We start from the raw sequence: 14,707 nt of genomic DNA, 5'->3' as shown, positions 1-14,707 counted from the left end.
CACTACCCGCTGTGACCTACTGGAATCCCCCTGTCAGTGCAGCCATGCCAGATAACTCAGTCTTCTGCAGCTTCCCGGAAACTGTAGTACGCCATATGCAGGGGCCGTCTTCACGCCGGGTCAGGGAGCCACATCATATCCTTGTAGCCAGAGGAGCAGCGTAAAGCCATGGCACCTGGAGCAGGAGGGTCCTACACCCCCTTCCCTAGTATCTACCTACCTATTTCCGGGTCTACTGTGTCTGTAGCTAGATTCAGCCTGAAACAGCAACCAATGCCCATACATGAGTATAGCAGCACTCCCTTTACATGAGTTATGGCGCACATCCACTACCCGATTATACTGTATGATTGCTCGATTACGACATCATAATCGTGTAATCGCTCAGTATTTGGCTGCAAATCGTGCAACACAATGTCGGAAATGACCAGCGATGCGCGCTTCCGCTGGTCAGTTCCGACATCAATCATCTTTTGAACATGCTGGTCAATCTGCCAATAACGACAGATTGCCCATATTCAAAGATGATGCAGGGTGCCTACACTGAACGATCAAATCTTGTAGGCACAGCACAGACTGTGTAATGACTACACGATTATGTCGTAATCGTGCAGTCATTTCTGTGTCTGCTAGTCAATGTGCCCCATAAGTGTTCACTCTAGGTTCGGCGCCGGGCAGGGCTCCGGAGTTAGAGAAAGGGCACATCTGCATATTGCAGCAGTGTCTATTACAACCCCTAAGTCCAATCAGTGAGTATAAACATGATAAAGTATAAAGATGAATTACAAGTGAGATGATTGATTATTATTAATGCAAGCCAGTTTTTGAAACATATATTAAAGATAAAGCATTACCCTGTTTACTCTTTGAGTGCTATAAGGGATAACTAGGGGTATTTCAATGTTTTAGTTTTAAGCTGAGCATTATTTACAACCAATAAAATGGAGACCACCGACTAAGAGACACATATTTAAATAGACATATTGGAATCAACCAAAAAGATGGCCGCCGTTTGTTATGTCTTTATACATATTAAACTAATTGCAGATATAGTGGCCACCTGAGTGTGTGAAGGTAACAACCTCATGTAATAGAGAGACCCCTTAGCTTGCTACAGCGCCACATTATGAACCATCATTAGCAGGCACTGATACAGTTTATCAGGATCCCATAGAATATCCCTGGCAAAATGGCCGCCGGAGACCATGCACACACTATGCACAAGAAGGGACAACAATAGACACTCTAGAGTCAGCAGCACACAGAGCAATGACTGGCTGATATGCGGTCACATGTGCAACCAGGAAGTGTAGACAGCACTCACACCAGCCCCCAAGACAGCATAATGAGACACCCTATATAAAGGACACACTGCAAAGGGTGGGCACCCTTGACAAAGTCCAGCTATTGGATGAAACGCGTTGGGCCATGCCCCGTCAGTGATAGGATCCAGCAGGAGATTATATCTGCTAGCAGCACAATTTGGAACTTTGTTTAGACTATCTATATCCTGTAATAGGATGTTGTTTTAAACTACCCAGACTCTTTTGAGTCATAGTGTTCAGTGCATTGCAGCAATAAAAGCTTATTAGACTACAGTTGGAGTATATTCCATTTATGACACCGCAGCACCACCTTGCCACACATTCATTCACCAAACCTTTCTCACCATCTGTACAAGCACCGGGACTGGGAGAACCAGCAGGATCTGCACACCGCATGGGGTAAGTAACAGTTTTCCTTACCTACCTGCAACATAGTGTTCACCAAGTCCCTGATACTGTGCCCATGTGTTGTATTTGAGGTGGAGAGGAGAGCAAGGAGGTGCGTATTACGGTCAAGTAACGCCATAAAGAACACCCATCCTACAGATAATATGAGGTTAACCCATTAAGACTATAAAAACTTTTGGGACCATTAACACGATTCTTTACATACAAGAAACTTATGCGTTTTTGGACATTGGACATTTAAGAACACCCAACCTACAGAGTCGGGACGTTTTTTACCCATTTGGAACATTAGGAACATATAGGTTTTTTCATAATTATATGGTCACATCCCTTAGTCAGCACACACTAAGATTGCCCCAAAGCGCACCACTACTATCTCTACTCATTGTATTAATTAGAGGTTGGGATACCTCTACAAGTGGAGCAGCTAGGGACGACCTTGAGATAAGACCAAGAGCGCTGGATACCCATAACCTTATAATATTGTGCATATTATCCCAATTTCTCAGCTGCCTGGTCTACCTACGAGCAACCATATATGGGCCTACTAGATGCGAGAACCACAAGAAATGATAGGGCCAGCACCTTATTCCTAGAAATAGAACAAAGAGAAAAATTAGAACCAGATAATGACACTTTCTGTCACTCCTTCTTACAGCTAGAAAAACTCCTAGCGAAAGAGACTAGGCTCTGGTGGGATTTCAATACATTGAAATGGTATCAGGAACAGAACATCATCCCCAAAGGATTAAAAATAAAGAAAGCACCGGCACACAATCATGACAATAAAGATTTTATTAAGAAGTGGGAAGGTATTCTAAAGGAATGTTCACATAAACTTATAGAACTAATTATTGCTACGAGACAAACTGAATTAGATACAATAAACACAGAGATAGATATATTGGATCACCAATTAGGTCCCCACAAAGCAGATGAAGAATATAAGACCTTAGAAACACTAATCTCTAATAGGTTAAATAAAAGAGAGGACGATATCGTTGAGACAAAAAAATCCAAGATACTTAGGGACAAATTCGGCATTCATAGAGCATCACGCACAAGATTTGGGGTCAAGCCGACTCAAACTAAGTTTAATAAAAAAAAGAAACCATTACAGCAAAATAACAGCAAAAGAAGTGATGACAGTACTCCCATCTATAAAAAATTAAAATTAACATAGCAGCAATATATGACCAAATTACATGCTAAACCAGTGATAGAACCAGCAGAGATAAATATACTGAACCTCACGGCAGATAGTGAAGATGAAGAAGACGAAGCAGATAATTTCTCTGTCTACACTATAGAAGATTTGGGCGACAATAATAACGAGTATACTAATATAGCTAGATGCTCATTTGGACAGGGTTGGAGGGCTCTCACTATCACCAATACCATAACAGAGGTCTGTAATCAGAAGGACAATATAACACTACTTGCAAATGACATTCCAGAAACAAGAACCATAGATACTACACAAACCCTTCTCACATCTGTACAGGAAGCTTTCAATACAGCCACAAAATGGGCGGATCATTTTTTAGAATTAGGGACCAACATATTCACTCTGGACCAAAAAACAATAACGCCAAACAAAAGGAAACTAGAAGACACAGAAGTTGATGTAGGGGAGGGGAAAAAAAGCAAATTAGAAACCCAAGATCAGTGGAAAACAATCAACCAATAGGGATTTTTAATCTTAGCAATAAAATACTAACACCGCCACAGATCACATTACTCAACAAAGGATTGAAATTTGCTCCCAACAATTGCTTAGATAAATGCGAAACTTACTTAGATGTTAAAAAATTCACACGTAAGTTAGCCATAAAAAAATACTTTATGGATCGGAATACAGCCATTATCAATAATCACCAAACCAGTAAATAACAGCATACCAACCTGAGACCACAATCAAAATTCAACCCAGGTCACTTAAAAGGTAATTTCGTACAGACATTCAAGCAAGCAGTGATAAAAGATATACGCGAATTGAATGACAAACAAGTGGGAATACATAAGAATCTAACAAGAAAGGAAAATGATGCATCACAGGAACTAGAAAAGGATAAAACAATAGTGGTCAAACCTGCAGACAAAGGGGGGGGGTATTGTGATATTGAATAAAGAGGATTACATGAAAGAGGCTTATAACATCCTTAATGATACGGATACATACCTAAAATTGAAGGGAGACCCAACAAAAAAATTCCAGAAAGAATTAGGTATATTATTACAGGAAGGCAAGTCAATAGGCATTCTGGATAAACATGAGTTTGAATTTATCAATAACCAACAACCAGTCATCCCTGTATTTTATTACTTGCCGAAAATACACAAGAATAGTAGCAACCCCCCCGGTAGACCCATTACATAAGGGATAAATTCATTAACATCATCACTTTCGCAATATATTTATCATTTCCTACAAAAATATTTAAAAGAACAAAAATCATACATCAGGGATACTACCCAAATCCTTAACATCCTACAAGATGTAGAATGGAAAGCGGACTATTGGTTGGTCACGAGTGACGTTACATCTTTGTACACGGTGATCGACCACAAACAGGGTCTAGAAAGTGTAAGATACTTTTTGGAATAAGACCCAGATCATGACCATGCACAGATTGATTTTTTATTACAAGGGATTGAGTTCATACTCACCCATAATTATATGGTGTTCAAGGAAGAGTTCTACCTACAACACCGAGGCACCGCGATGGGGACCAAGTTTGCACCGAGCTACGCAAACCTGTTCATGAGCCTATGGGAGATCAGGAACATTTGGGGTGTTGGCGAGCTTGGTGCAAACTTGGTCCTTTGGAAACGATACATAGATGATGTATTATTCATCTGGCAAGGAGATGAGGATTCCCTTAGAGAATTCACACAATATATCAATCAGAATAATCAAAATTTTATATTCACTACTAAGTATGATAAAGAACAAGTGGAATTCCTCAATCTAGTCATTTACATTGAAGAACTCACCATTAAGACCAAAACACATTACAAAAAAGTGGATGTCAATAGTTATATCTTGGCAGAAAGTAATCACCACCCGAATTGGATTCGTAGTATTCCCCAAAGTCAATTTACACGCATACGAAGAAATTGTACAGATATTAAGGAATATAAGATACAGGGACAAAAGTTGAAAGAACCACCCACAGCTTATGTGAGTGGCCAGGTGATGGTCGCGATGGTCTAGACCAGCACGACCATTGGGCTTACGACAAGACCCTTGTGGTAGGAAGCAGGAAGTCCACCTACTGACATCACGAGTGATGTCAGTAGGGCCGCTCACAAACGGCAGGTGTTCCTGCAGGAATGCCTCCGTTTGCCCAGCCACCCCCCCTTCCCGCCTAAAAAATGGGACGAGCTGTCGATCAACATCGACAGCCAACCCGTTTGTTGCAAGCACCGGAGCGAGTACTTTTTGCGCTCACTCCGGGGCTCACGCACGCTGTGTGTGCGCACTGGCCCACTATCGACCCGATTGCGAGCGCAATGCGCTTGCGAGCGGGTCTGAATCAGGCCCAGTGTTCAGACTCAGAGCAGGATTCAGGTACGCAGCGCCCCTGCCTGTAGTGGTGCTGCATGGCTCCATCTCTGCTTTTTATAGCCTGCAGCTGGGCCAGTAAACATCAGTGTTAATTGACAGCCAGGGATTGGCTGCAGCGGAGCGCATCCCTGTGGACCCACCCATTTTGGAAAAGTGAGTCCTTGGTCCTAAAAAAGGGTAAAATACGCGCTATAGCTATAGCGTGTATTTGCGAACACTGGGAGTATTGCAAGCTTATACCCTATAGATGCAAATAATAATGCACTGTTACACCCACTCACCATCTCCCACCAATCAGCGGCTGCCTCAGCTCTTGTGGGAAGCAGAGAAAAGAGGCGTTGCTTTCAAGACACAAACACGCTGCTGATTGGTTGGGAATTGCGAGCCTGGAATTGACGTTTTGGAGAAAGTAGGTGAGGGAAGATTGCCCCCTATGGCAGCAGCCTCACGTGTTGTGCCACCCGTGCATGCGCCCTCCCTCATTATGTAATAGCTACGTCACGCAGCCAGGCAGCCAATCAGTAGCCAAAGTGGGCAGAACGTAAACATTGTCCGCACATGGCTAGGGTGCCAGGTCCATGTGAGAGCACAGACCACCAGTAGTGTGTTAGAAAAGCAGCTGGGGGCGGTCACCCTTATCCCGCTTCCCCTGAGTCACTGTGTCGGCTCTGTGTTTTGGTAGTTTTCTTGACATTTTAAGGTTAGCTATACTAAAGCATTTATTAGGGTTTTTGTCTAGTTTTATTTTCATCAATTTTTATACAGTTTATTCTAAACTCTGTAATTTATTGCTCATTGAAATCCGTCGCAAAAGAACAAAAGGGACAAAGGGACTAAGCAAATTATATATATAAGATTCCTTCCAGATTGGAATATTCTTTTATCACTTGATATGTGTTAATAACGTGTTTGTGTATTTATTCAATAATGATTAATTTTTTACCCTATCAAACCATAATCTATACATGTATCCTCATTTTGGATTTATTTAGATTGATTTAGCACTGTTTTCTTTTTTACCTATTCATAGGAAAACAATACGACACAGGAAGGATAGGATAGATGGGTTGGAGAACATCTACATTTTGGCACGTTTCTTAGTCAAGGTAACAAATAGTGTGTAGCTTACTGTATGTTTAACAAAATATGTGTGCGCTATACGGTTATTTAGTTGAAAAATATAAAATGAATACTTTTTCAGTATTAGTCATACTTCCCCTTTAAATTAATATAGAAATACAAAGTATTTTTAAGAGCTGAGATGTAAGACTGAGAAGGTAAAACAAGTATGGTACATCCATTTCTGGAATGACCCCATCATTTCAGAGGGACTGTAAATTGTGTCATAATATTATGATGTGGCACTGGGCTCATGTGAACATGAAAATTAGGGAACACTATTACTAGTTTCTGAATTTTGTAATGTAAATTTTAATTCAGGGTTAGGCTGCAGGGCTAGGGTCAGGGTTATTGTCAGGATACTTACCTGCAGGTGTCTGCATTCTCACCTAGTCAGGATTCCGGCGTCGGCATTCTGAGTGCCGGGATCCTATGCGCCGGCAACCCGTACCCATGCATCTTATCAATAATAAGAATTAACAAAAATTCCTAACAACAGTAGAATTACATTAGAAAAAATAATAAGAAACCAGTGAGTTCCAAAATTGTGAATGAGCTCCCAGCTAATCACTAAGACACACCTACCCACGGTAACATCCAAAAACAAGATAATCACTATTTTAAAGACACACATCCCCACGTTAACATCCAAAAACAAGCTAATCACTATTTTAAAGACACACCTTCCCACGGTAACATCCAAAAACAAGCTAATCACTATTTTAAAGACACACATCCCCACGGCAACATCTAAAAAGAAGCTAATCACTATTTTAAAGACACACGTTAACATCCAAAAACAATCAATCAGTGAATGTCTAAAGAACACAACATGTGGCCCATAGCAACTGAGGGGTTGGGTACAGGTTGGGACTCTTTCTTATTATTTTTTTTAATGTGATTCTGCAGTTGTTTGGAATTGTTGTTAATTCTTATTATTGATAAGATGCAGGGTGTGGTTTAAAAAAAAAAAGAAAAAGAATTATGGTACACAATATTTCCACTGTGTACACTGGTTATCAAGGCATGTTATTTCATTTCTATATAAAATACAGCAACCATAATAAATGAGTGTTCAGAACAATGAATGAATCTGCATTCTCTCTGACATGTGCTTGTAGGTACATACACTTTGTGCATACAGACTTCTGGGGGTAGTCCCTACAAGTCATTTAACAGTCTGAGTGGTGGATTGGAGCTGCACTATTCATTGCTTGCAGAGTAGAAATGAGAACATTGAAACTTAATAAAGAGATGGCACAGTTGTAACTAGGGTGGTGTGGCCGGTGCACTCACAGTGTGCACATGTCCTGTGGGTGCAACTGGCCACCACCACACATGTATGCGCCACCACCACTGACTGCCCGCCGAAATGTATAATAGTAGGGGTGCCGGGGGGGGGGGGGGGAGAGGAGGAGCCGGGTGCACCGGGAGCCATCAAAATGTACCAGTGGTAATGAAAGCATTTGATGGTGCACATGTAAATTAGGAACCATAAGCGTAAATTGCATTCAGAAACATGAAACAATTTGCAAACCATGATGAGTTGGCAAAATCACAGGCAGCTCTTCATGACTAGAATTAGTACCTTTGTTACTCCACAAAATATATCAGTAGTATATGCATCTGTGTTACAGCTGTTCACATCGGTAGTATATGCCCCTGTGTTGCTAGAGTACACCTCAGTATTATATGCGCATGTGTTATGGCCGGACGCAGTAGCAGTATACGCACTTTTATTACGGCAGAACACATCAGAAGTATATGCATCTGTGCTTCGTCAGATCACATTAGCACAGGGTAATAGGGAGGGTGTGCAATAGCGCCGTCTCCAAGGGTGTTGGGCTAGGGATGGCCATTGACTATCGATGATTCATAATCATCGATGGTTTATGGCTGATGTCTAATGCTTTTGCCATCGATGGGAGAGAACAAAATGGTTTCCCTCCATCGATGTCTAAGCATAACCAAATATTTATATTTTACAAGGTGCCTAGACATGGAGCATAGCCCTGCCCCCCGGCAACCGCAAAGCTCTGCCACAGGTTCTGATTGGCCCACAAGCCAGTTAGTCAAAAAACAGGGATGATCATCGGTTGGTGAAACCTTCGATGGTCATCCATTGCACAGTTGGTAGCCATGGAAGGCTACTTGCTATTTTGCCATCGATGGTAACCATCGATTTGTAATCACACCGATGGCCATTCCTACACTGGGCCCTGGCGATGTCCGGGCTTCTCTCCACTATTTACTGCTGGTGGGCCCACCCCTTTGTGTGATGTCATAGGTACGATGGCGGGACCGGTACAGAGAGCCCTGTTCCACCTCTGCATCAGCATTATATGCAGTGGCGGATTAAATAAGGTTGCCAGGGCTTGGGCTCCCGGGTCATTTTTCTAAGAAGCAGAAGCAGAATGGCCCTAGAGCTTAGCAGGATATTTCCTGTTAAACAGATGAAATGCGTACCCTAGGCCTGATGTCTATACGTGTTTTCAGCTGGCCATGTAGTAACTAATAAGGCTGTGGTCTCTGCCATTCAATCACTGACACACAATTGGAAGTTTTGTAAGTTCAATGTTTTCTTGTGGGCCAAAACCAGGATACACAGTATGGGTGCCTGCCCACCGTGCTCTATGTCATTTAACTATAGCACAGTTCAGAGCATCTGTAAGTCATAATCAACAATGCTGAGTACTGTGAACAAGAGTTGATTTATCACTGTAGACATTGTCCTAGAAAGTAAAAGGTTTAACATTGAAATATATTTCCTTACAGAAGTATACTTTATTTATAGCCAGTTGGGCCACTTTGAATGCATTGATCTGGGTCCCCAATGATCTAAAAGTCAGTGTAATTTTGTATGTGTGTACAGTAAATTCTGTTTTCCATTGATTCCCTCCATCTCCACTGCAGTGTATATTTATGTTTGGTACATTGTGCACATTATATTGTTTGGTTCTCTTCTTCTGTACTCAACCCAACCTATTCAAAAACTGGCTAACGTACTGCTACAGCTCTCTCTTTGGCAGGGTACAGTGGTTGTTGAAGGCTGATCCCATTGTGCTTTGCACGGTAAACCAAAATGGTGAAGGTCTGTGACCAAGCTGTGCAATTTGCCCTATTTATGTAACCCATAGCTATCACTGGCAGCAGTGTTGTAACCAGAGTTGAACCAGTTTAAGAACCACTTTGACCCAAACTCAGAACTTTCTAATGATTTTACTGCTCAATTTAAATATAATAAAAAGAGCTATCAACATCCTAAGCCGATATAGCTTGAAAAAATGCTAAACATACTTGTGTTCTATGATACAGGTACTATAGTTATTGATGTAAGTTTCCATACTGAGCGTTATTCTGCTTTCTGGAGAAATACAATGAGCTATCTTACCTACTGTATGTTACTGTAATATCTAAAGCTGGAAATTATTTATTAGTAAGTTAATGTATTAGCACATAGTATACAAAGAAAATATCTTAACAAATCTTTGGTACTTGTTACATAAAGTTAGTAATTATGTTAGAAAAATAAGGCGTTTGAAGTTCCTGTTTTGAGTCATTTTTGCCACATCTGAGAGCCACCACTGTAACAAAGTCATCTAGAGGTAACAATGCCATTTATTTATTACTTTGTGTCTTAGGTCAAAACACCACTAATTATATGTAGTGCCCAAAAACTCATATGCTTCTATTGGTGAAATAATATTTATGTACTTCATTCTGTGTTTAAAAGACTATATACTATATAGACTATATAAGCTGTAATTCCCATACAGTATATGACAAATATAGGCAAAAAACCTGACTTTTCACAGCAGCTGTATTAAATAGTAACATATCATGCCCCTGCTCCAATACAGACCACTTTCTAACAACTTTCACACCTACCACATCTTTTGGACTACAAGATGTGATGCTGGTTAGAACTTAAGGTGCATACACACACAACGATTGAGTTAATGAACGATTTTAGTAAACGATTTTCTACCTTGAAAAAATGAACTAAAATCGTTTACTAAAGTTGTTCATTTACTATGTTCATTTAAATGTAATGAACGATTTTTATGAACTACAAACGATTTTTGCATATTAACTTAATGAAAATCGTTGAGTTGACAAGTCTGACTGAACTACAAACGTGAACGCGCATGAACAATAATCGTTCATCGTTTGACTCAGAAAGTGAACAATTTTTTCAAACGATTATCGTTCAAAAAATCGTTGTGTGTGTATGCACCTTTAGAAATCAGGCAGATGTGACATCACTAACCCAGCTCCTGTGTAAGAATCAAGCAATCCACATAGTACTGCACACCTCTGCACATTAAGGGGCTGATTCAATTGACATTAAAGCTCTGTAGCATAGTTACCGATTTTCTCCTTGAGGATCCAGCCAGGTCGGCACAGCAGGGGGCATTTGTGGCATAGGGGTCTGTGCGGGAGATGTTTAGGTGCGAGCACATTATTGTGGCCATAACCCCGGTTTACAATGGCGAGATTACCAGGCTTGTAGCTACGATGGCGCGATTCATTGCGTATCGTGCCATTGGACCGCCCACTTTACTCGGAAAGTGGGCAGCATCAGGTGGACCCGGCAGGGGACACTGCAGCTTCTGGGACACTTGAATGTTCTTCTGGCCGGCACGGGAGCAGCACTCAAGATTCGGGAGTCTCACGACCATTCTGGTAGAGTAGACTTTCAAATTGTATACAGGGTAAAAGCAAAGCAGGCGAAAATGACATCATCGGCAAAAAAGTATCGTGGATCCGGACATTTCACCTCACATTGAGTACGGGCCTTAGACTTCCTCCCTGGAATTGATTTTCCAGTTCTGTATGTGAATAATGGTTGCAGGGAGCAGTCCCCAGGCCTCCAGCTAGGGGAGGGACACATTAAAAATATCGTACAGCGGTATCGCAGCTTTAGAGGTTTTCAATTTTTATTTCTTTATTCAGGTCACAACCAATAATGTTTAATTTCCGTCAGTCAATCTTACATCCACAGAATTGGTTATACGATATATATTTTTGTGTCAATTATATTTGAAGTAAATTTATAATATCATTCTTGTTGCACATAAGCTAATACAGTTTATTTCATCTTATTATATAAAAAGCAAAGTCCCAATGGATACCCAGAAAAGTTCCAATGGAGAGGTGTAGTAACATTCATACTTTATAAAAGTTTCTCATACCATATTCGTAGAAAGATTATGGTGGTAAATATTAAGGATGTCACGTGACCTTTTATCTTTTATATCAGAGTCTCACATAGTTATCTTGAAACACCTAGTTTATACCTTCTTGGCATGTTTTGTTTCCTGTTTATACAACACATGTGCAAGTGCAGGGTTGCTTAATATCACCGCTATATACCACAAAATTCATTTCAGAAAGCATCACATGTATGTTGTGGCTCAGAATATATTCAAAATAGTTAATGTCTTTCTTTTCATGCAGTCTTACAACATTTACTTATTTATTTTATCCTGTTACAGGTACAGCGTGGCAGGATATTGATTTTGCAAAGAAGCTGAAGACAAACAGCTAAAGCAGATGACACATAACAAAGGCTGTCTAATTGGCATTGAGATTAGACAGAGGAAACACAGTTGTACGCTAATTACTGTACATTGCTGCTGCGTCTGGGCGCAGCTCAGATGCTAAACTATACTAATGCTGCAGGAGGCGTCATGTCTGTATAGACGCCTCCTGCATACTTGTGTGATCCGCATCTGCGAAGACATTGGCCATCTGAGTTACCCTCAGGTTACGTTAGCATGCGTGGGGGTCCCTCTATTTTTCAATACCACCCCCACATTGTAAAAAAATATATATTATTTAACTAATTAATTTTAATATTTCCAAAGCCACAGGGGTCCTGAGAAGAGCCTTGGGCTGACAAGTTTGAGACTGGTTGCCATTATGGTAGGGGACTCCATGCTGTGAGCGTTAACTGCCCTGGCTGGTTCAGCCTGGTGCTGGTTATTGGAAAATAGGGAGGAACCCATGCCGTTATTGTTGAAGCCAGAGACCGCTGCTGCGCATACTCCATATTATCTCCTTTAGGGAGGCTTCAATCCCTAACCAAGATGGCCACCATCTGTACTTCTGCACATGTTTGGCACCATATCACTGTGTTAGAGTGACACAGTGGGACACGGACATTTCCCAGTTAGCTCCAGATAGACCCTGATATTACCACATGCTCAAATCCTGCTACAACCGCTGATAATCCTTGCATCGTGCACAGCTACCCACATTCAGCCACCGGCTGGTGACCGTATACAGTAGCACACGCAGGGGGGGGTTTCTGAGTACCTAGAAACCCCCCCTGTGCACATACATACAGCCCGGACCTTCCTCCACACGGGCTGTCAAAAAACCTAGCACCTCTGTTAACTGTAGCTATCGCTGAGGCAGGACAGGGAACCTTCTCTCTGCACTCAGGTTTCTGAACCCTCCCCCTCTACACACGCTGGCTGCTGTACAGAGCTTACTCCACAACCCGGACAGCCACAATGGTGAGTTAACTCTTTGAAAACCTTAATGTTTTCTAGAGTCATTGCTTATGAATAGTATTTCTACATGGATGCTCCTCCAATACATCAGTAGCCCTGGCATTATTACAAATAAAGGAAATTTTTATTTTATATATTCAATGTTGTTTTTTTTTTCCAGTGCTATCTATATACATGTATTATACTAATCATATTACTGCTGAATAAACCACCACACTGGTTAAGTCCGGACTGTTCACTGACTCTAAACCCAACGCATAGTAAATCCGGGGTTTCTATTCTTGTAACTAAAAAAAATACATTCATAGTGAGCTGATGTCCTATCTGTCATATGGTCGGTTTCATGACGGTTTGTCTTTTAGTAAATAAACTATTGGTAAACTGACAGAAAAAATGCCTTTAGTAAATATACCCCCTGGCCTCATCCTACAGTTGTTATAAGACTCAGGACCTGATTCAGGCCCGTTCGCTAGATGCGGCCGCTCGCCCCAGCGTATGCAAATTCAGCTAAGTGACGTCAAGGCAGGCGTTCGCACCGCAAGGCATAAGCACGCCCACTATGTCTTGGCGAGCGATCACTTTGTGTTTATAGATGCCCACCAGCCTGTCTTTAGCCATCCACTAGCGCACGTCATCTCCAGGAAGTATATACAAGCATCGGTACATCGGGTTCCCGATCGCTCGAACTAGTTCCCGTGCGCCCACTGCGATGCATACGCTTGCGCAAATGCAAAACATCAGCTGCGTACAAGCGAGCTCCCACTTGTGAGAAGGTCTGAATCAGGCCCTCAGTTTGCAGCTTCCAAAATGTCTGTATTTTGCGGTGGCCCCCCTAAGAATGGAGAACACACCTGCACACTGTAATTGTTAAGACAGAATAATGTCCATGACTGTGATTACTGAGGTGCTTTTGCATTTGGACTAGGAAATTAATCCTTATGCTATATACAGTTCATGAGTATGGAAGATAAGCATATTATAATACTAATATCACAACTGAACAAATACAAATAAAACATAAAAATACTGTATAATATGTATCATAACAGGGAATAGCACAGATCATGCAAACTATGGTAACAGCGACCTGTATGAAATTTAATATGAGGAAAACTTGTCTTTATACATTCATGGCACCTTCAAAGTGGGAATACCTCATATACAGTATCTGCATCAAATGTAATGATAATATAACATAATGTCACTTTAATACAGATATGGCAGACACGCTTACAATCAGCACAGATAATACCTCAGACATCCAAGTAAATAATTTTTCCGCTAACACCACCCACTTGGGCCTGCAATATCTAGGACACGTCTCTTGCTGACTAGTGTTCTATGCTTCCTGCTGACACTACATACTTGTGGCTTCTTGTTTAGACATCACCTGAGTTCAAAATAGTAGATAACAGCCTCCTGGCCGTGTTATACAGAGATAACAATAGCATTGTTGTCAGCAGAGTGTGCCAATCGTCATCAGTAATCCTACAAATTACAATGAGTGCACGAGTATTGTTCCAACTAAACTCAAGTATATAGCTAGATTAGCTTGTTAAATACCTTTTTATTATTATTATTATTATTATTGATGATGATAATAATAATAATAATAATAATAATAATAATAATAATAATAATGTTTTTTTAATTATTTCATTTTTATTTATATTTTACAATTTTTGGGTGAAACTGCTACTGGAAACCCTGGTCTGGGCTTCCAATGCTATGTGTGACTCGGCAATGCTGGGTCAAGCATGCTC

The 14,707-nt window shown here is 41.0% G+C and overlaps 1 protein-coding gene and 1 long non-coding RNA gene across 2 annotated transcripts in view; one reads left to right on the top strand and one right to left on the bottom strand.

Moving 5' to 3' along the window:
- The window catches only part of LOC148534615 (zinc finger E-box-binding homeobox protein zag-1-like), a 109,747-nt gene that overhangs the window by 42,861 nt on the left and 52,179 nt on the right, over positions 1 to 14,707 (bottom strand). The window lies entirely within an intron of this gene.
- On the top strand, positions 1,357 to 13,140 carry LOC148534616 (uncharacterized). Its single transcript, XR_015877222.1, has 3 exons — positions 1,357 to 1,724; positions 6,335 to 6,410; positions 11,922 to 13,140. It is a non-coding gene; the product is annotated as an uncharacterized LOC148534616 (long non-coding RNA).

Source organism: Taudactylus pleione, unplaced genomic scaffold, assembly GCF_031769625.1.
Source record: "Taudactylus pleione unplaced genomic scaffold, aTauple2 ptg000065l, whole genome shotgun sequence".
Taxonomy (NCBI): Eukaryota; Metazoa; Chordata; class Amphibia; order Anura; family Myobatrachidae; genus Taudactylus; species Taudactylus pleione.
The sequence above is the reverse complement of the archived record's forward strand: the minus strand, read 5'-3'. Positions and strand labels throughout refer to the sequence as shown.